Genomic DNA, 20,887 nt, shown 5'->3' on the forward strand with positions numbered 1-20,887 from the left:
AGCGGCTGCCGTGGGAAGCGGCATCCCTCGGTGACTGCGGGTGAAGTGTGACACCTGCAGGACAACGGAGCGCCGGGGCGGCGGGCAGGGGGGCGCGCACGGCGGAGGGGAGCGCTCCGCAGGGCGGAGGGGAGCGCTGCGCCGAGCGGCCCCCGCTCCGCCGGCTGCTGGGAAAGTTCCGTTTTCGAGATTTGCCCCCTAGGCAAAGGACAGTTTGTCCCGGGTGATGGTTGGGGGCCGCCCTGTGACCGCCCCGGCACCGGGAGTTTGCACTTCACGCACACGGAGGTTGGGGATCCGCACCCGCGGAAGCCCGCGCTTCCCCATCGCGGTGCGGAGCGAGGGGAGGCGGAGGGGCGCCAGCCCGCTGCCGGCGGTCGCTGCCCTGCCGCGTCCCCGACTTGCGCAGGACACCATAGCGGTCGCAACTTTCCGTGCTCCGCGCCCGCGCGGGGCTTTGCGCGTCCGGACCCGGCCGCGGCTCGGTCCCGCAAACGCTCAGATCCTGCCCGGAAACCTTGGCGCTGCCGAGGCCTCTGGAGGGGACCTGGAGGCAGGAGAAATGTGAGGCCGATGTGAGAAAAGGGTGATGAAAAGAGCTGTAAAATGACTCCTAGGGGAAAATAAACCGGCAGGAGGGATTTCACCTGTGCATGGGATTTGCATTTGCAAGATCCAGAGTATTTTGGTGATGGGACAGTTGCCACAATCTTGTTAAGAAGCAGCAGTTGATGTTCAGGAACCTTAAGCGCTGACAGGAAATATACATTACAAAGGGGCAGAATTCTAATAAAATTTCCTGCAATGGGAAAGACCTGCAGCATTATTAACTTAATATTTCCCCCCCCCTCCTTTTTTCAGAAGGAAATTAATTTACATAGTTTTATTTTACTGGAATACACTGAGTGATTCCCTGTTAGCATGGCAACCACAATTTATAGTTCTCTAAGCACGCCTCATAAATGAGATGGTTCTTTCAATCCTAAGACACCTTTTAGGTGGAAGTAAATAAACCACTTTTCCAGTCTGTGCCTTCCTTGCGGAGAGTGGGTACTCCTCAAAAATGAATGAAAGGTGATGAAATAGAGATTACACAATGTTTTCGTCAGTGAAAGAAATACAGAATGGGAAATAGTTTACTGTAAGACCTACACACTAAATTTAATAACTGTAGGGCACATTTAAATCCGGTCTATTTTAAATCTAATCATACTGCAATGACAGGATATTTGTGTATTTACATTAGTTTCTCCAAGGCGCAGACCTGGATAGACTAACAAAGTTATCTGTGCAAAATATCCAAATTTTCCATAACTTAACCTCATTCAAATTATGAAGATTTTTCTGTACAGGTAGAGAAGCCAAACACTGGAGTGAGACTGCTATAGAACTGTCATAGAATGGCAATCTGAATTTACACCCTTTCTTCAGGCAAGGCTCAGGATTAGGCTTTGTCCTTTCAAAGAGGAACAGCTGAAACTCTCCTAGCACAGTTTGTTTTTCCTTTCCTTCTGCAGTGAAAAAGCTTCTTTCTACTTGCAGAAGAATTAGGTTCCTTACTATAGTTTTTCATGTTTTTCTTCTGCTGTTCAGGCTTCAGAGCAGATAAGACTATCTTTGGAAAAAGCAAAACATAAATATGTCTGTTGTTTAAATTTAACTTCAGTCACTTATTCTGACACTATATATAGTAGTCATTGCCCTTAAAATAGCTCCAGAGAGAAATTCAATTTCTTCTTATCTCATCTTATTTAGAGCCAAATACAGCTACATGAAATTAAAGTCAGCTGAGGTCACTCCAAATCGGGTACGATTTTGCTTATCTTGTTGAATATGCCTTCTGAAAATATTATGTCCTGAGCATTATGGCTCCACTCTTGATGAAAGCGAATTTGCATTACTTTAGTATGAACAACCCATCAAATATTTATTGAAAGATGAATGTAGAGAAAGCTAGCAAGGTAATCCCTTCTCACCTTTGGGTACATGTGTATAGTGTCTCACTTAGGTGACAAGTAAAAAAGAGCATGGCTGTTCCTCCAGGCATCTGCGATCTATCTCCATTCCAGGACACTGTGTAATCTGTCAGCTTCTTTCTGGGACATGATTCACTGGTGTGAGGTGGCAAAACGAACAGGGAAAATCCTGTGCAGCATCTCTGCCTGCTCTGCTGTATTGGCTATGCTGGTAATCAGTGCTAAAAAGACTGAATTCTTTTTGAAAATGGTGACTAAGTCAGCATGAGTTGTCCTAGACATGGAAAGGCAACATACAGCAGGAAGAGAAGTCTCTGTTATAATCTATTTCAAGAAAAAGCAGACAAGAACAGAGGAAGCAGTCACTGCATTGTTCTGTTCAGAGTCAAACACTTAAGAGACTTTATGAGCATCAGATTTACCATTACCTTTTCCGTTCAGATCTAAGTTGTGCTGGTTTGTAGGATGGTCACTTTATCAGGCATTTTTTTTAAAAATTATTGAAAGCAGGCTGAAGGTAAAACTTTGTTTATAAATCAACTTACTGTAACCATGTTTTCTGTCCGCAAACAGTATTCCAGAAATGATCTGTTGTAGAAGCCCTGAATCCACTGCGGCAGATGAAAGACAGACACTTGCCCTTACTCTGATTTTAAGTATAGTGTAGCATCTGTTTAACACCAGGATCAATGGTACCAGGATCCTCATGTCCATTGCAACTGGTTGTAGAATAAATTGTCCTATTTAAATACATTTTAATTATTATGGTTTTATATAATGAAAACAGAGAAGGGGTGAGCAAATTTAAGCTTCTTTTCGTAACAGATATCCAGGCAGAAATTATTCATAGGTACATTTCTATCAGACTGTCATTTGAAACTGGTAGAATACAAACACCTGGAAATAAGAGGCAATTGCTTTGCACAGTGACGTTTAGAAGGCATTTAAAGGTTCTTAGTGCGCTGCGCAGAAAGTAACAAATACACCTGCAATACTAAATCATTTTCATTTTTCTTAGAGCTGATCTTTTCAAACTTCTGTCTGGATTTGAATTCTCAAAGTACTTTTTACAGCCATTTATTCCTAATTTAGGTAGTGACTGGTGTGAGACAAGAACTGCAAAGAACATAGGATAAAATTTATCTTTTTTTCAGCTAAGCTATTTTCAGTGGATTGTGGGTGGAAGGGGAGACAGGAAAAGCTCCTTAAATTTTGTTGAATTTTACAAATGTTTAAGGGTTTGATGCAGTCAAATTTAACCTCTAAAGTCTATGACAGCTTCTGCAATTTCTTGAACGTTGAACCTGTGCTGGATACACTCACCAGAAAAGCTTCTCACATATCTGTGAATATCAGATGAACGATTTGGATATTATGGTAATACTGTTATCTAAAATGTTATGCAATGGATAGAGGGGAACAATAGACGGAGAAAGATTTTTTTTTTTTCATTTGGATTTCCTAGGCCAGAGATTATAAGATTACTCAAGTGATAATTTGTACATATTGTGGAAAGCTGGGCCTCCAGCATCTGAGGATCAAGCAGCCATTCCCCAGAAGGTGAAGGCATCACCAGTGCTTGGGTGATTGGAGAGCGGTCATGCCCTATGATAATGCCCCCTCTGTGCTCTTTGAATCCTGCCTCAGCACGTACAGACCACGAAAACCAGTACCAGGGGCCCCTAGTGCCGGCCGGTCATGCAAGGTGCAGTTCAGTTGCCCATGCAGAAGTGTCGTGCCATTTCAGTTGACTTAAGGCATCTTCCTTGACTGCCAACTGCAGCTACCGAAGGGCACCAGTCTCCTGTACGTCTTGTATCGTATAGGCCAGCCTTCTGGGGTTATGTCTGATGCTCTGACCTTGAGCCTGAATTGACATGAAGTACCTACATGTTGGCTACTGAGTGGAGCCTGTAGTCTCTTCCTCTTCCTTTGCTGAAGAGAGAATGGCACAAGCGGAGAGGAAAGCATGCTCCCCATTTTTTAGAGCAGAACACACATCCTCTAGAGATGCCAGTCTGTCTTTGCTAACTGCAGCAAGACCAGCTCATCTAAGATGAGAAACCTAACGTAAGATAGGTTAGCTGAATCCCAACTGTGCAGAGTGGGCTGTGGTGGTAAGCATAAAAGTGAAATAAGCGTAAAGGTCAGTAGTAAGATCAAGGACAAACGATCTCTATGATCAGGCTAAAGCGCAGATTAAAAAAAAAATAAGCACACACACCAAACCACTGTGCCAACTTTGAAACAATCCGTAAATAACATAAACTTCCAATTACCTGTTTGATATACACTTCTGGGATGTTATCAGCAACCACGTCTGCAATCTGATTTCCTTAAACAGGATTCTTCAAATCACACAGTCCTAGGCAGAGTGGCAATAACTACCTAAAACATTTGTCACTTTCCAGCCCACGTGTCCGGTCTCATGTCCATCACAGAGAGGGGGCAGTTGCCAGAAGCCTAACAGCTTCCTCTGTGCTGCAAAGGTAGCAGGGATGCTTACTAACCTTAAGCCATAAAGTGTAAGAGGAGGAACAGTACAATCCTTCATCCACCCATAAGGTACTCTGGGAAGTCGGCCTGGCCTGACAGCTTTATCTTTCCTTATGAGACACAGGCATTTGCACAATAAGGATCTTCCTGATGGTAGATTCTCTACTAGATGGACTGAGAATTCAAATTTCTCACTTTAACCGTCACTTAATCATGGCATTCACTCACATCACAGGAAGTTAGGAAACCATGGAAAACCAATGCAGACCTCTGTTCATCAGATTAATCAACAAGCTTTTATCTGTCTCACTTCTGTGTCAGTTTAAAATCAGGAGAAGAGTGCTAGAAGATAGTCTTTTGAAGATGAAAACTGAAATATTCTCTAGCATACAGATTGTCTTTAGCAGATTAGAAGTTTGGTGGCAGACCTGAATGTAGTGGACTAGAAGAGATAGTGCCAAATCATTATCATCTGTATTTAAGCGTTAAATCTTTTTTAAAAATAGAAATGCTTTAAGTTTAGTTTCTAGTTCTCAATAAATATTTTATTTTGTGCATTGATTTGCTGCTAGCATTTTCATTTTAAAAATGGAACAGGCATCGTACTTTTTGACTACAGGAACTGACAATAGGATTGTAGCAGAAGATATAGGGCCATGTTGAGTCTAATTCAACATTACTCCCAGTAAATATGCATAAGGTGATTTCTGTCAAAAACATTTTTGCTAACAAATCCTGAAAAGATTTAAAAAGGGATTTTTGCACCAAAGGTCAGATTCATTTTACCTAGCCACCACAATTTTGATTGTCTCTTCTAAACCAACCTCCTGTGTTGCTTGTGTAGTCAGTACAAAAATACAGATATTCCCATTGGGCAAATTAGTCCATCTAATTTGTACACCTGACACAGAGTGGGAAGAATCACTTTCTGCAGGTGTTTATTGTTGATGATTGCTGCTGGACTAGGGACCTAAATTTCATGAAACTGAAATGAGGTGACATTAATCTTATCCTAACGGTATCAAAAGAAAATAAAATCTGCGTTCAGATGGAACAGAAAACAGAGGTTTGTTTTCTTCCAAATTATCTCAAGGTGCTGTTGACCATGGTACCAATGTAGGCATTATAATCAGAACCGGGTAAGAGCAGCATGCTAAATTAATTCAAATAACCTGTTGCCTGTTCTCAGATATTTTTAAATTTTGTGGTTGGACTAGGTAGCTGAAATATATCTTGTAACAGTACTAAGGTAAATGGGAGTGACAACTGGACCCTTTGTAGAAAAAGAACCCACTGTCCTGAGTGCCCGTGTCTTGCCTGCTATCAGTGAAAGACGTCTCTCTTCCTGTGCCCACGTTCTGCTTCTAGGGAGCAAGAGCAAGCGAGCACAAATGGTGCTGACCTTGCTATTCCTACAATTTACCTTCACGTACTGAATGCGTAATTACAAGGGAAATTATATTTCAGAGACAAAATCGTTGCTTTAATCTCTGTTCATGCAGAAATGTTTGTTATTATCAAAACACTTCAAAATAAATCCTCCTGCTAAGCTTCAGTGCTGACTGCTGCATACATCCTGCTTATGTTCCACTGGAAAAGAGCTAAAATACCCCATTTGCATTTCACTTATACTGACACTATTTTATTTTAAATTGGGAGAGATGTTTCCTTTTTGTTTTTGATGGTAGTCACTTAAAGTGATTAGAGCTGCAGTCAGCTAACAAAATTCAATCCCTTTAACTTGTTTATGCTGGCATAGTGAGCTTGTTTTTCAAATTTGATTTGTTTAATATTACAGTTGCACCTGCAAACTACTACTGTCAGTTTAAAAAATATGTATTTTCTTTATGGTGGCTTTAACTATCCAGTAGATACCATGCAGAGGAATTCTTTTGCTGTGCATAAAAGCAAAACCAAGGTGCTTGTAGAATAGTTTTTCTAATTATGCATCTTAGCTACAACGTTGCCATTCAAAAGCCAACCAATAACTGCTAATCTTTGGATTCATTTAGATACTTTAATTAGCTATCTGAGTCAAAGCTAGTCTTTATAGCCAGTAGAAAGAACCTGGTGACTTTGTAGGTTAACTCACCTGGCCTATCTTAAATGAGGTTAATGTCCTCTACAGGGTGTACATTTATTCCCATTTGAAATAAAGGAAAATTTGGATGTTAAACCAGCCTCTGATTACAATTTTTTGTATTCCTAGGTTAGTGAAAATGAATATCACCTTTTATTTTGAAAATGTCTTTAATTAAAGTACTACATAGTGCCACAGAATGATTAATAAAGCTTCATAATGCTAAGATGAAGAATATGATATGCCCATTGTTCTGAACGGATTAGGAAACTAGATCCCATGCCATTGAGGTCATGTTGCAAACTGGTGGCATAGATAGGTATGTGTACTAAGTCCTGTGCTCTAACTGCTCTATGATTTTTCTTCTAAAAGACATCAGGCTTAGTATGGAGTAATTGCAAAATCTTATTTTGGTCTACCCACTTACATAAAAATGTTTTATTCATGGTTGTTTAACATAGCGATCTTAACTTTGAGCATATTTGTTTATGCACCAAAGCCAGTTGTACCAAATATTGAAATGATTTCAGATGATAAAGTGTATTTATTGCTGCAGTATCTTTATATATAACTAAACTTCCGTGTAACTCTGGAGGGGTTTTTGTTTGTTTTTTGTTTTCTTTTGAGGATGTACTTCTTCCACAATGCTCAATACAAGCATGCTGACCAAGGGTTCAAATCTCTCCTCTTTCTCTGTTCAACTGTGTTCAGGGGATGTTCAGTGAGCTGGGTTACATTTCAGCAGTTGGGCACTAGTCCAGCCCTCGAGCTCTCACTGATTACTGAACTAACTGACAGCACATACAAGCATTTGTAGGGAAGGGTTACAATAAGAGGATTTCTCACTCACCCCCCGAGTGCTTCCTCTTCACCTACTTGTTCAAAACTACCGCTGTTTAGGAGCTGACTCTGCTGCCTTTAGGCCAAGTCAGGAGCTTTCTTCTCTCTGAAGAACTCCTTTGGATTAACTGCAGACAGCATCAACTTTTTAAATCTTTCTAATTCAAAAAATAGCCGGTAGAATTTGGATGCATGCCTTCAATCCATTCTGTCATGTCTTTTGTTAAAGGCACCTTACTCTCATAAGAGGCCATTTATTTCCTTGCCCAGCCCTCCAATGAAGCACTACATTGTTTTACCAATGTCTTCTTGCTGGTGTGCCTTTGTGCAAAATACAGCCTTTGCCCTTTGTTCATTTCAGATTTCCCACTGACTGGCTTGGTATGTTAAGTCCAGAAATTGTGAGTTTTTCACAGCGCTGAACTAGATTTCCTGAGCAAGAATTCTCCTCAGTGGCTTAATATATGACCATGCTTCTCTTAAAACCAAGGTTTTGCTGACTGGGGAAAAGGTAGGGAGGGCATGAATGAGATTCTAAGGAGGTAAGAAATAGATAACATTTGAAAACAAATGGACAAAACAATAGCATTTTAATTCTGAGGAAGTCGTATCAATGCAGGACATCAAAAAACATCACTTTGGTGAGAAACATTAGCTCATTCAAAAAGTCAGCTCATGCTCATGTTCTCTGTGACATTCCTATTGGCAATTAGCTAACAGACATCTTTGATGGCTTCATGTCCTCTGGAAACATTTTGGTAGAAAGTGTAGTAGGGCAAAAATAACGCTTTTATCATTTTAATCATTCCATTAGTTTTTTTCTTGCCTAACTGTCTACTTACTCTTTTTTCATACTTTCCTCGAATCCTTTGTTTATAAACAAAAACTAAAATTAAAAGTTCCATAAAACAACCAAATGGCCCATAGTAACAAAGCCTTATAGTGAACACATGACGCACTTCATTTTGCAGACGAGAACACTATCTGTACTTTGTAATTAAAGCCTTGATTCAAGAAAGAATTTAAACTTAAGTAAGTCTTGGTGTTCTACTGAAAGCAGTGTTTCAAATGATGCTTTGATGCTTCCTGCTGTAGCATTCCCCTTATGCCTTTCCTCAGTGTGAACATTTGCCTGAATCCAGGTTTAAGGGTTATCACTGGGAAGTTCAGTTGAAAATTTTGTGTGTGATAACAAACAAAAATACCAATACTACACGAAAGCATGTACAGACTCCAACATCACTTGAGAAATTTCACATGAGCTGGAATTATGTTAAAGGTGCTTCTACCATACATGTTTGCATTCTTCTTTGGGAGTATGACTTTGATTAACAGAGACATGGCTCTGTATTTGATTTTTTTTTCCATTCCTTTATCATTGAAATCTAAGAGTCTAACTCCTTTTACTTTCTGCTTTTATTATACAGTTAGCTGTCATTTAACAAACCCATTTTATAGCCTACGATGCCATATTCAAACACACTTTCAGCAACGAATGTTCGTAAAATCCCACAGGCTGTCTGCTTTTTAATTTATTTGACTATTTATTTATTTTTAGAGTGCAACTAAAAGCTTAGAGAAATGTGAAAATCAGAGATGAATTAAAAATGATGATGCTGATGAATAGTCAAAGTCTTCTGATATGCTAGTACCCTAATGTAAAATTTCATAAAATACAAAATGAAACAATTGCCTCTTCTCTTGTCATATGCCAGTCACACATGCATTTGTTCAGATGGAATATGTCCTTTTGAAAATTTACTCCCTTGGATGCAAGAGAATTATAATGCTTTGGGAGCTTATTATTTCTTTTCAATAATTTAACAGTTTATGGAAAACATATTGAGTTTCATTCTCCACTCCAAAGCAGCCAATGCAATTACAAATTGTGGAAAATTCCATCCAAAATCTAGTTGTTATTTACCAGTTTAGAAAAATATATAGGCCTAAAACATTCATCTGTTTGCCACCATTGTTACTGCCCATGGTTACCACCCACATCTACCTTGTGTAATGTTGGGAGGGCTCTATAAATCACTTTCTTGTTGCTGTTCATAGACTTTATTATATTGAATCTTTGGATGGAGAGAAGCAATGAATCTTTTGACTATTTTAAGTGTACTAATACAGTTGACAAGGACTAAAATCTCATTGCATTTGCAAATAGGAATTCCTGTATCCTTTTGTTGCTGGGAAATGAACTGCAAGAAGGAAAATTAAGCAGGCTATCATATCTAGAATTTTAAACCAAAACTCTTCTAAAATAAAAAATCAGGAACCATTCTGAACAAGTTTTGATAGCATTGCCACAAAACTGATCACCAGTTCAGGACTATAGCTCAGAGAAAAAAAAGTCTTCAGTCACTATTTGGATAGTGTTTATAATCAGAAGTTTAGTGTTCTTCAATATGTTCAAGCTTGTATTCACATTTCCATTAAATCACATTAATATTTAATTGCATATAAGGTAACATTTTTTTAATGTTTTATTATTTTGTGAAGTGCGCAACTAAAAGTTGAGTTATGAAGGAATGATCAAGATTTTTGTAGTTTCCTCAGCTTTGCATCACACTTTATGACATTGCAATAATACTGCAGAGTAATAGCTCAAAACGCTGTAATAGAACTGATTTCCAATGTGGAGATTCCATTATCAAGTTTTATAGGAAATGTAAACAACTCTATTTATATTTTCATAATTGTAAAGGCAATAGTATCATCTATATCTATAATCTGAAATATTTACAGACTTATTGATACTAAAATTATACTTTTCAACAAAATGTTTATACATATTTATACTTCTGTGTGCATACATATATGTACACATAGATATATCTATATATACACACATAAAAAGAGGACATATTCACATGCATGCATACATACATACATACATATTTCACAGAATCACAGAATGGCTGAGGTTGGAAGGGACCTCTGGAGAACAACTAGCCCAACCCCCCTGCTCAAGAAGGGTCACTTAGAACCAGTTTCCAGGGTCCCTCTCCTGACTTTTGGACATCTCCTAGGATGGAGACTCCACTACCTCTCTGAGCAACCTCACCCTCACCGTCAAGAAGTTTTTCCTAATGATCAGATGGAACTGCCTCTGTTTCAGTTTCTGCCCATTGCCTCTCATCCTGTTGCTGGGCACCACTGAGAAGAGTCTGGCTCCATCCTCTCGACACCCTCCCTTCACATGCTGAAAAGCATTGATGAGATCCACTCTCAGTCTTCCCTTCTCCAGGCTCAACAGGCCCAGCTCTCACAGCCTCTTCTCATAGGAGAGATGCTCCAGTCCCTTCATCATCCTTATAGCCCCTCACTGGACTCTCTCCAGTAGTTCCATGGCTCTCCTGTACTGGGGAGGCCAGCCCTGGACACCGCACTCCAGGTGAGGCCTCCCCAGGGCTGAGGAGAGGGGCAGGATCACCTCCCTCCACCTGCTGGCAACACTCTGCCTCATGCACCCCAGGAGACCTTTAGCTTCCTTTCCCACCAGGGCACATTGCTGGGTCATGCTCAACTTGTTGTCCACCAGGACCCCTGCGTACCTCTCTGCAGAGCTGCTTTCCAGAAGGTCAGCCCCCAGCCTGTCCTGGTGCATGGGGTTATTCCTCCTTAGGTGCAGGACCCTGCACTTGCTTCTGTTGAACTTCAGGAGGTTCCTCTCCACCCAGCTCTCCACCCTCTCCAGGTCCCTCTGAATGGCAGCACAGCCCTCTGGTGTATCAAGCACTGCTCCCAGTTGTGTATCATCAGTAAACTTGCTGAGGGTGCACTCTGTGCCTTCATCCAGGTCATCGATGAATAAGTTGGACAAGTATTAACCCCTGTGGTATACCGCTAGCTACAGGCCTCCAACTAGACTTTACACCACTGATCATAACCCTCTGAGATTATCTAGGCCCACCCCTCTGCCTGGTAGCTGACCATTTCCATTTTCTAATCTTCTGAACTCAGGTGCAAGAAGTTTTACAGGAAGACAACACAAGAAGGCAATACAGACAATGAAAAAGGGGATTTTTGAGTATGCGGTGTATATTATCTCAGTCAGTCTCGAAAAGACGTCCGATCCCCCAGTTTCAGGCCTCTTGTGCCACGGTACCTAAATATGATGCTTGTCCATTGGTTCAGAAAAACTTGAAATATCCAATAAATCACCTTTTTTTCTTGGACAGGAAATGCATAACCAATAGTCCATTTTCTTTTCTTAAAGCTCATGATCCTTTCCATATTCACCTGCCTATAAAACACTGAATATGCCTGTTTTTTGCCTGGGCCTATAGTGTAGTTGCACAGAATGACTGTATAAGGGAACAGAGGAGACAAAAACAGCTCATCTCTTTGACTCTGTATAACCATGTTCGAGTTCATCACAAACTGATCCTTAGCAATCAGTTTTCAGATCTTGAGCTCATGTCCTTACAAATATATATATTTCAAAGTTTTGGAAACTGTGGCACAGAAGAGACTCTAATTCATTTATCATTAATTTCTAGCATTAATAGATAACCTATCAGGTACCTTTGAATGCTAGCTAATAACTCATGCACCAGAACTGGCAACTTCTCAAATCAAAAAAGAGTAAATGCTAATACCAAGAAAAAAATGAATAAAATGTAAAATTTGGCTTGGGCTGCCAGGTTATAAGCAGAGATGATAGCCAAAAGCTATAGATAAAATAGAACTGCTAGTTCAAGAGAAGTCAAAAGCAGCTTTTCTGAATAGCATAGATAAAATGCAGACCCATTTTTCATGAGGTCCATAAAGCAGGCTCTTTTCTTCATTGGGTAGTCAGTTTGTACAGACATATCTTCACGGTGTATATTTACTTTATTATTATACAGTTCATCTCCTTATTGCTTATAATCATATACTCTATTTTTAATCATTGTGATTATTTTACTCTGTCATATTGAGGAAAAGATGTGAGCTCCGTCCTAGTGTGGGAACACAGACAGACCAGGGGGGAACGGCACTCACTCGCTGTCCTTCAGCTATCAAAACCTTTACTGCGAATGGAAAGAAGCAGAATACCCCTCTTCAGGGGCAGTCATCATCTTCAAACATCCCAGAGGCTGAAACAACCTCTGAAAGGCCCATGGTGTGTCAAGAAAACCAGGTAACCCTAGCTTAATATCTCTAGATTGCTGACAATGAATTCTGCTCCTAATCAGAGGGCTAGACTTGCAAAAAGAGTGACAAGTGCAATCCTCACCTATCCCATTTCTCTCCTTTGCACTTCTGGGATTTGTTATCTGTAAGAAACATGACTGAACTAAAAGAAATAGATATAAGCACCTCCAAATGCCCTATGTTACTGTAAAAACAGAAGAGGACATTTTCAAAATATTTTTGGAACTTTTTATTAAATACAAAAAAGAAAAATGGAAGCAAGTTGCTACAGGATTAAAGGTGTAAAATGGATTAGAGAACAGAACAGAAAGCAGTAGCAATTAAGACCATTTTAAAAGAAGGTTTAACAACTGTACAATTCCAAAAGATGAAGAGACTGTTTAAACACAAAACACAGTATAGGAGGAAGCACAGCAGGAAAACTTGACATTCCCAAATCCATGGGCCCTGATGGGATGCACCCAGGAGTGCTGAGGGAGCTGGCGGATGTTGTTGCTAGGCCACTCTCCATCATCTTGGAAAGGTCCTGGAGATCAGGAGAGGTGCCTGAGGACTGGAAGAAAGCCAATGTCACCCCAGTCTTCTAAAAGATCAATGAAGAGGAGCCAGGGAACTACAGGCCTGTCAGCCTCACCACCATCCCTGGAAAGCTGATGGAACAGCTCCTCCTGGAGGTCATCACGAAGCATGTGGAGGACAAGAAGGTGATCAGGAGTAGTCAGCATGGATTCACCAAAGGGAAATCATGCTTGAGCAGTTGGAGAGCCTTCTGTGATGGAATGACTGGCTGGGTAGAGGAGGGGAGAGCAGTGGATGTTGTCTCCCTGGACGTCAGCAAGGCTTTTGACACTGTCTCCCACCACATCCTCATAGGCAAGCTCAGGAAGTGTGGGCTGTATGAGTGGACAGTGAGGTGGATCGAGACCTGGCTGGATGGCAGAGCTCCGAGGGTTGTGGTGAATGGCATAGAGTCTAGTTGGAGGCCTGTAGCTAGCAGTGTCCCCCAGGGGTCAGTCCTGGGTCCAGTCTTGTTCAATGTATTCATCAATGACCTGGAGGAAGGGACAGAGTGCACCCTCAGCAAGTTTACTGATGATACTAAACTGGAGGGAGAGGCTGACACACCAGAAGGCTGTGCTGCAGTTCAGAGGGACCTGGAGAGGGTGGAGAGGTGGGCGGAGAGGAACCTCCTGAAGTTCAACAAAGGCAAGTGCAAGGTGCTGCACCTAGGGAGGAATAATCCCATGCACCAGGACAGGCTGGGGGTTGACACTTGCTGGAAAGCAGCTCTGCAGAGAAGGACCTGGGAGTGCTGGTGGACAACAAGTTAAACATGAGCCAGCAATGTGCCCTGGTGGGAAAGGAAGCTAAAGGTCTCCTGGGGTGCATGAGGCAGAGTGTTGCCAGCAGGTGGAGGGAGGTGATCCTGCCCCTCTCCTCAGCCCTGGGGAGGCCTCACCTGGAGTCCTGTGTCCAGTTCTGGGCTCCCCAGTACAGGAGAGCCATGGAACTACTGGAGAGAGTCCAGTGAGGGGCTATAAGGATGATGAAGGGACTGGAGCATCTCTCCTATGAGAAGAGGCTGTGAGAGCTGGGCCTGTTGAGCCTGGAGAAGGGAAGACTGAGAGTGGATCTCATCAATGCTTTTCAGCATGTGAAGGGAGGGTGTCGAGAGGATGGAGCCAGACTCTTCTCAGTGGTGCCCAGCAACAGGACAAGAGGCAATGGGCACCAACTGAAACAGAGGCAGTTCCATCTGATCATTAGGAAAAACTTCTTGACTGTGAGGGTGACAGAGCACTGGACCAGGTTGTCTGCAGAAAGGTAGTGGAGTCCCCTTCCCTGGAGATATTCAAAACCTGCCTGGATGCGATCCTGGGAAATATGCTCTAGAGGAGCCTGTTTGTGCAGGGGGGTTGAACTAGATGATCTCCAGAGGTCCCTTCCAAACTTGGCCATTCTATGATTCTATGATTCTATGATTCTGTGAAAAGATAAATACAGAAGAGATTTTGAAGAGGTTTTTAGAGTAGATAAAACCATTGTTTGTTGGATAGGGAAGCAGTGGCTTGAAGCAGAAGATTCAAAGATTGAATAGTATAGTAGAGGCAGAGCACAGTGAACCAAAAAATTAAGAAAAGAAGTATCTCTGTCATTCACTAGTGTAGATGACAGTGCAATGAGTAGTAGTAATTTGAGAAATAGTAGTTTTCAGGATGTGCAGTAACCTGAGCTTCTGAACTGCATTTGTAAAGTAGCAGTAATGTTGTTTCACTTACAGATGTGCGTGCCTTCATGGCTCCCTGTACTATGGTATCTGGCACATTTAAATGGAAATTCTAGGTTCTTCAAGTAATTTGTAGTTCCTTTAAACTCAGTTCTGCAAAGATTTATTCAATGCACTGTGAGTGACCTCCTACCCAGCTAAGTCAGTTTCTTTTGCCACTGACTTTGTGTGACATACCTTTTCCACTGAGTAGTCCTAACGCCTTCAATATTTTAGGAGGAATCAAGATTGAAAGAGAGCACAAACAGTGGGACAAACTGCCTTATCAAAGTGTTGGGAGTTGGGTATGGAACATTTTGCCATAGATCATCTTCGAGATTTTGTGTGAAAAAAAATTAAAGGGTATATGAGAATGTACTTAAACTTTCCTGGGTAAGCACAGAGAAAACAAATGCTGATGAAATCACTGGAGCCTTAAATAACGTTATCTGAGTGACACCAATTTACACAAGTCAGCTTTATAGTATCTTGGATATAACTGTTGAACTGCAACAGTCTTGACAGTTGTTGAGAACGAAATGAATTATACATTTGAGTGATACAAAAATCCAAATGGTCTTTAATTCTCAAAATACTCTCTAGATGTTGAATAAGAAGCAAAATAGACTAAGCTCTACCCAGAGTCTTGGCAGTGAAGCACGAGCAACTCCAAACAAAAGAGGAGTTAGCAATCTCTTAAAATGAATGGGTTTCTCTTCAGCAGATAGATGAAGCTAGGCAAAGGAAATAAGTATTTTTCAAATAAAATCAATTCATAGAATTACAGAATGGTTGAGGTTGGAAAGGACCTCTAGAGATCATCTAGGACCGTCTCTCTGCTGAAGAAGGGTCACCTAGAGCAAGTAGCCCAGGGCTTTGTCCAGATGGCTTTTGAATATCTCCAAGGTTGGAATAGCCACAATATCTCTGGGCATCCTGTTCCAGTGCTCAGTCACCCTCACCATAAAGAAGTTCTTTATTAGATTCAGACAGATCTTTCTGTGTTTCAGTTGGTGCCCATTGCCTCTCGTCCTGTTGCTGGGCACCACCGAGAAGAGTCTGGCTCCATCCTCTCGACACCCTCCCTTCACATGCTGAAAAGCATTGATGAGATCCACTCTCAGTCTTCCCTTCTCCAGGCTCAACAGGCCCAGCTCTCACAGCCTCTTCTCATAGGAGAGATGCTCCAGTCCCCTCATCATCCTTATAGCCCCTCACTGGACTCTCTCCAGTAGTTCCATGGCTCTCTTGTACTGGGGAGGCCAGCCCTGGACACCGCACTCCAGGTGAGGCCTCCCCAGGGCTGAGGAGAGGGGCAGGATCACCTCCCTCCACCTGCTGGCAACACTCTGCCTCATGCACCCCAGGAGACCTTTAGCTTCCTTTCCCACCAGGGCACATTGCCGGCTCATGCTCAACTTGTTGTCCACCAGGACCCCTGCGTACCTCTCTGCAGAGCTGCTTTCCAGAAGGTCAGCCCCCAGCCTGTCCTGGTGCATGGGGTTATTCCTCCTTAGGTGCAGGACCCTGCACTTGCCTCTGTTGAACTTCAGGAGGTTCCTCTCTGCCCAGCTCTCCACCCTCTCCAGGTCCTTCTGAATGGCAGCACAGCCCTCTGGTGTATCAACCACTCCCCCCAGTTGTGTATCATCAGTAAACTTGCTGAGACTAACTCAGTATTGGTCGACCCAGTATTGACCATTGGGGTACACTGCTAGCTACAGGCCTCCAACTAGACTTTACACCACTGATCATAACCCTCTGAGCTCTGCCATGAGCAGAGGTACTGTTTTCAGTACCTCTCAGTTTCTGCTCATCTAGCCCATACTTCATCAGCTTGCTTATGAGGATGTTATGGAAGACAGCCTCAAAAGCCTTACTGAGGTCGATGCTATTTCATCACCTTTCCAGGGATGAAGGTGAGGCTGAGTGGCCTGTAGTTCCCCAGCTCCTTGTTCTTGGCCTTTCTGAAGACAGGAGTGACATTTGTTTTCTTCCAGTCCTGGGGCACCTGTCCTGATCTCCATGATCTTTCAAAGATGATTGAGAGTGGCCTAACAATGATGTCTGCCAGCTCCCTTAGCACTTGTTGGTGCATGCCCTCAGGGCCCATGGACTTATTTATGTCCAATTTGCTTAAGTAATCCCTAACCCAATCCTCTTCCACGCAGGGAAGGTCTTGCTTTATCCATATTTTTCTCTGGTCTCTGACACCTGGGATTTCTGAAGGACAGTCTTAGCATTAAAGATGGAGGTAAAGAAAGCATTCAGTACCTCAACCTTTTCTGTGTCCTTTGTCACCAGGGTCCCTGCCCCATTCAGTGGCAGGCCAACATTTCCACTAGCCTTCCTTTTGCTTTCACTTTCACAATGAAAGTGTCCTGTTTCAAGTGTTAACTGTTCTTAGTATTTTGCATTTTTCAAAGTGCTGTTAAAATTTTGTTGCTATTTCTTTGTAGGGAAGTGTTGATTTTTCAGGTGTATGGTATGCAAATCTCCATGCTTTGGCAACACTGCAAACTCACTGTTTGCAAACTCACCCACAATGAACAGTAAGCTATGGTGGGTTAAAACTTGAGAGATATAACTTATTTCCTGAAATCAAGAAAATTATGCATGTTTAAGGTGATATAAGTTTTTCAACTAACTTTGCTGTAGTCACAGCTTTACAATATCTGACCAAATCCCTTCAAACCTAGTAGTTTATGTCTGAAAGTTGGTCAAAAACATATTTCTAGGTTAGTGTACAGTAATAGAGGAAGTATATACAATGATTTCTCTTAGTAGTCTTCCAGCCTCCAACTGCTTCAAGCTCAGGCTCTTCCTTGACCAGATATGGTTTCTATGTGTTTGGTAATCCTCACTGGATTTTTCTTTCATAAACTCATCCAGTCTTTTGTGTAACCCATCTGTACTTTTAGGAACTGCAAAATCCTGCAGCAATGATTTCCACAAGTCACTGAATGAAGACTCACCAGTTCCTATTTGTCTTGAACTGGCTCCTGCTGCCTTCATTTGATAGCTCCTAGATCTAGTACCTGAAGAGACAGTCAAGAATTAATTCTCATCTGTCCTCTTCTTACCACCCGTAATTACACAGACTTATATTAAACCTTCCATCCGTCATTCTTTTATAGACTGAAGATTTCTAACTTAGTCATTCCACTTTTGGAAGCTGTTCTGTAAGTTTAAGCAACTTGTTGCCCTTTTCTGAGTGCTTTCCAGTACTATTAGCTCACTTTTGAGATGAGGAGACCAGAAATGTGTGTTCAGTCCTTTGTCACTCTGAACCCAAAGACACACATACATTTCCATTAGTATGAGTGAAGCAAATTCTGTTTGACAGAAAATGGACATATTAAACAGAAAAAAAATCTTCTCATATTTTGGAAACCATAAATCCAAATTCTTTACTTTGTCTCATGTTTCATAACTCCTTCAGGAATAAAGCAAGAGTTACAAAATACTATATTTTTCTTTTTCCTGTACCCAAGTTGGTTGAGGTAGCTGAGACATGTGGGAATGTAACTGGTCATAACTCATTTAAGCTTAGACAAGGAAGGAAGATTTATAAAATAACTGCTATTTTGTTTATGGAAGACTATGTAAGTGCTGGGAGCATAACTTTCATTCTTCTCTTTGGAATGAAGATCAAACAGCTTTGTAAAACCTGAATCATCATCTTCTGGAAGTGTTTGCCAGTACCAGTAATCAGCTGTTTTAACTCCTATGCAAGTGTTAAAATTCTGCTTGTTACTCATTGAAACATATGCATCTAAGGTAAATTGTATAAGAACTTTTATTATTCACTTGGGCTTTCACTGTTTTTTTCACTCTAATGATTCTCTTCCCAGCTGAACTTGTCATTTTGAGTTTATCAAAAACACATCTCAGTGAGGCCTGAGCAATTGCATAATTTAAGAAAATAGGAATTTACTAACTGATTTAATACCGAGAATGAGAACAAGGAGACTACCCATGGAGACATTCAGAATTCACAGTTCTTTTCCGTGTTTTACACTCTAATTATGTGTATCACAAAGTTAAAATCCCCCTTTTTCCTCAGACTTGAAGTGTAATTTTAACATAAGTTTTTCCCTTCAAGTAATCCAAGGAAAATAAACCAGAGAACCTTTAATAAAACAAACCAGTGTTTGTTTGTTTTTCTAATTTGCTCTTTGAGAGTAAAGGAGTCATCATTCAGTCCCATTTCTTTTGCATATACCTGGAAATTTTAGAATTGATATTGCAGTGCTGTTGAGACGCATTCATAGTCAAGCTCTTCCTCTGTTGGCATTGACTGAAGCTTAATCCAGCTACGTGCTAGAGAGGTTCTGATTTTCATCAGACTATTGTTTGACAACCTTGCACATCCAAAAGGGTTATCAGTTCTGTTACACCATCTTTATTATTACATGTGAACAGCCAAAGTACAGGGAAGGCGAGGAAGGCCAAAGCCACACAGGAAGCCTGTGGCTGAACTATTTTCAAACACTGAGGAATACCTTGGAAATGTTACGTTGTCTGTCTAAACCATCCAGCCTTATAATCCAATTTTTAATTACAAACAATACGAAAATAATATGATTCTATTATGCGTATCTGTGGCATAACATTAGGGATGATAATCTTGTAACCATATATTCCATGAAGTCAGTAACTCCAGTAATTGCTGTATGATTTGAAAATAGCCTTTAAGCTTTTCATTTTGTGTTGTGTTGCAGGGTTCTTTTCTCATCTCCTGCATTGCAAAACTTATTCTGGTTTTGATGTGTTTTAATATGTGATTTAAATACTGACTTGACCCCAGTAGTGATCAGTGTCTTTTTCTTACTGACAGAGGTCATGCTGTTTGACAACGCATCTCCAAGAGTTTTCTCTCTTGGGTATCAGTGATAGATAATTTTTACTGTTACAAATGGCCAACTCTGGTTACGGGACCCAGCGGGATTCCTCCGGTCTCAACCCAACAGATGCCAGGCCACAGTTAATATGTCCCCAGGTCCAGCCCATAGCCACGCTGAGCATGTATTCCTGAGAGACACTTGTGAAAACACACACACACACACACACTGCGAACATGGTTGGCACCGCAGATCAACACAGGCAGAACGCAGTGCCTTTGGCAGCCCTGCAAAAACACCCAGCACTCACACAAACATGAACAGTAGCAAAAGCCTGATCCTGTTCCTCCTCTGTGCATGGCTGCCTCCAGTGGCTGGCCTTAGGCACTCACTGTATCCAGCAGCTGGACTGTATTCCCTGGTCTCCCCCAGTTGCTGTCACTTGGACCTACGAGACCCTGAAGCTTATGGTCCCAGTGCAATAGCTGATACTCAGACCTCTCATGCTGCTCACCTGCTAATCCAGGTTGAAGTTCAGTAGCATTCACACCCACACTCAGAACACAGAGCACTCCCACACAGGAGATAGTTAGAAATAGGGTTTAATGAGAAGATAGGACAGACTGTAGTGATCAAGCACAGGGCTCAGTCAGACAAATGTAATAACCATCAACTTGTTTAAATTTGACCAGTCCCTTTTATCCCTTTCTCCCTTTATTTTCCTATGTTTGTCCTTCCCCAATCCACCTTGATCTTTCCCTTTCCCCGCTTTCATCCTTCCCCTAAACATTTCATAATGTTTTTTTACGTCCCCCAAATGCTCTTAGAACATCTCATAAGAAGTTTTACACAATCTCAGCATTATCTTCACTCTGCATTACATAAGAAGTCTACAATTCTGTAGACACAACCCCCTCTAGTTTGCATGGCTCTGTAGAGAAAGAGTTTTCTTTCGCAGCTCCTCCTCCTCAAACCCACCTGGACAATGGTCGAGTTACTGAGGTTTCTCTGATCCTCATGGGCCTCTGTGTTTACTGCAATTGCCCTTTAATCAGATAGCCTAATACTTACTATTGTCATGGTTAGACTACCGAATGAGCCTATTTCTTACCAGTCATCACAGTGTAATTTCAGCCTTTTAGTTATCACTATCCGAACTCTTGAAATCCCACTGTGATTCATAACAATATTGGAATAAAAGCAGCTCACTGGAACTGGACAACTCGACAGCAAATCATAATGG

The 20,887-nt window shown here is 41.5% G+C and overlaps 1 protein-coding gene across 1 annotated transcript in view; it reads left to right on the top strand.

Moving 5' to 3' along the window:
* TRPC4 (transient receptor potential cation channel subfamily C member 4) overlaps positions 1-20,887 on the top strand; it is a 155,851-nt gene that overhangs the window by 925 nt on the left and 134,039 nt on the right. The gene's annotated exons all lie outside the window — the stretch shown is intronic.

The sequence above is a fragment of the Struthio camelus genome, chromosome 1, assembly GCF_040807025.1.
Source record: "Struthio camelus isolate bStrCam1 chromosome 1, bStrCam1.hap1, whole genome shotgun sequence".
NCBI lineage: Eukaryota > Metazoa > Chordata > Aves > Struthioniformes > Struthionidae > Struthio > Struthio camelus.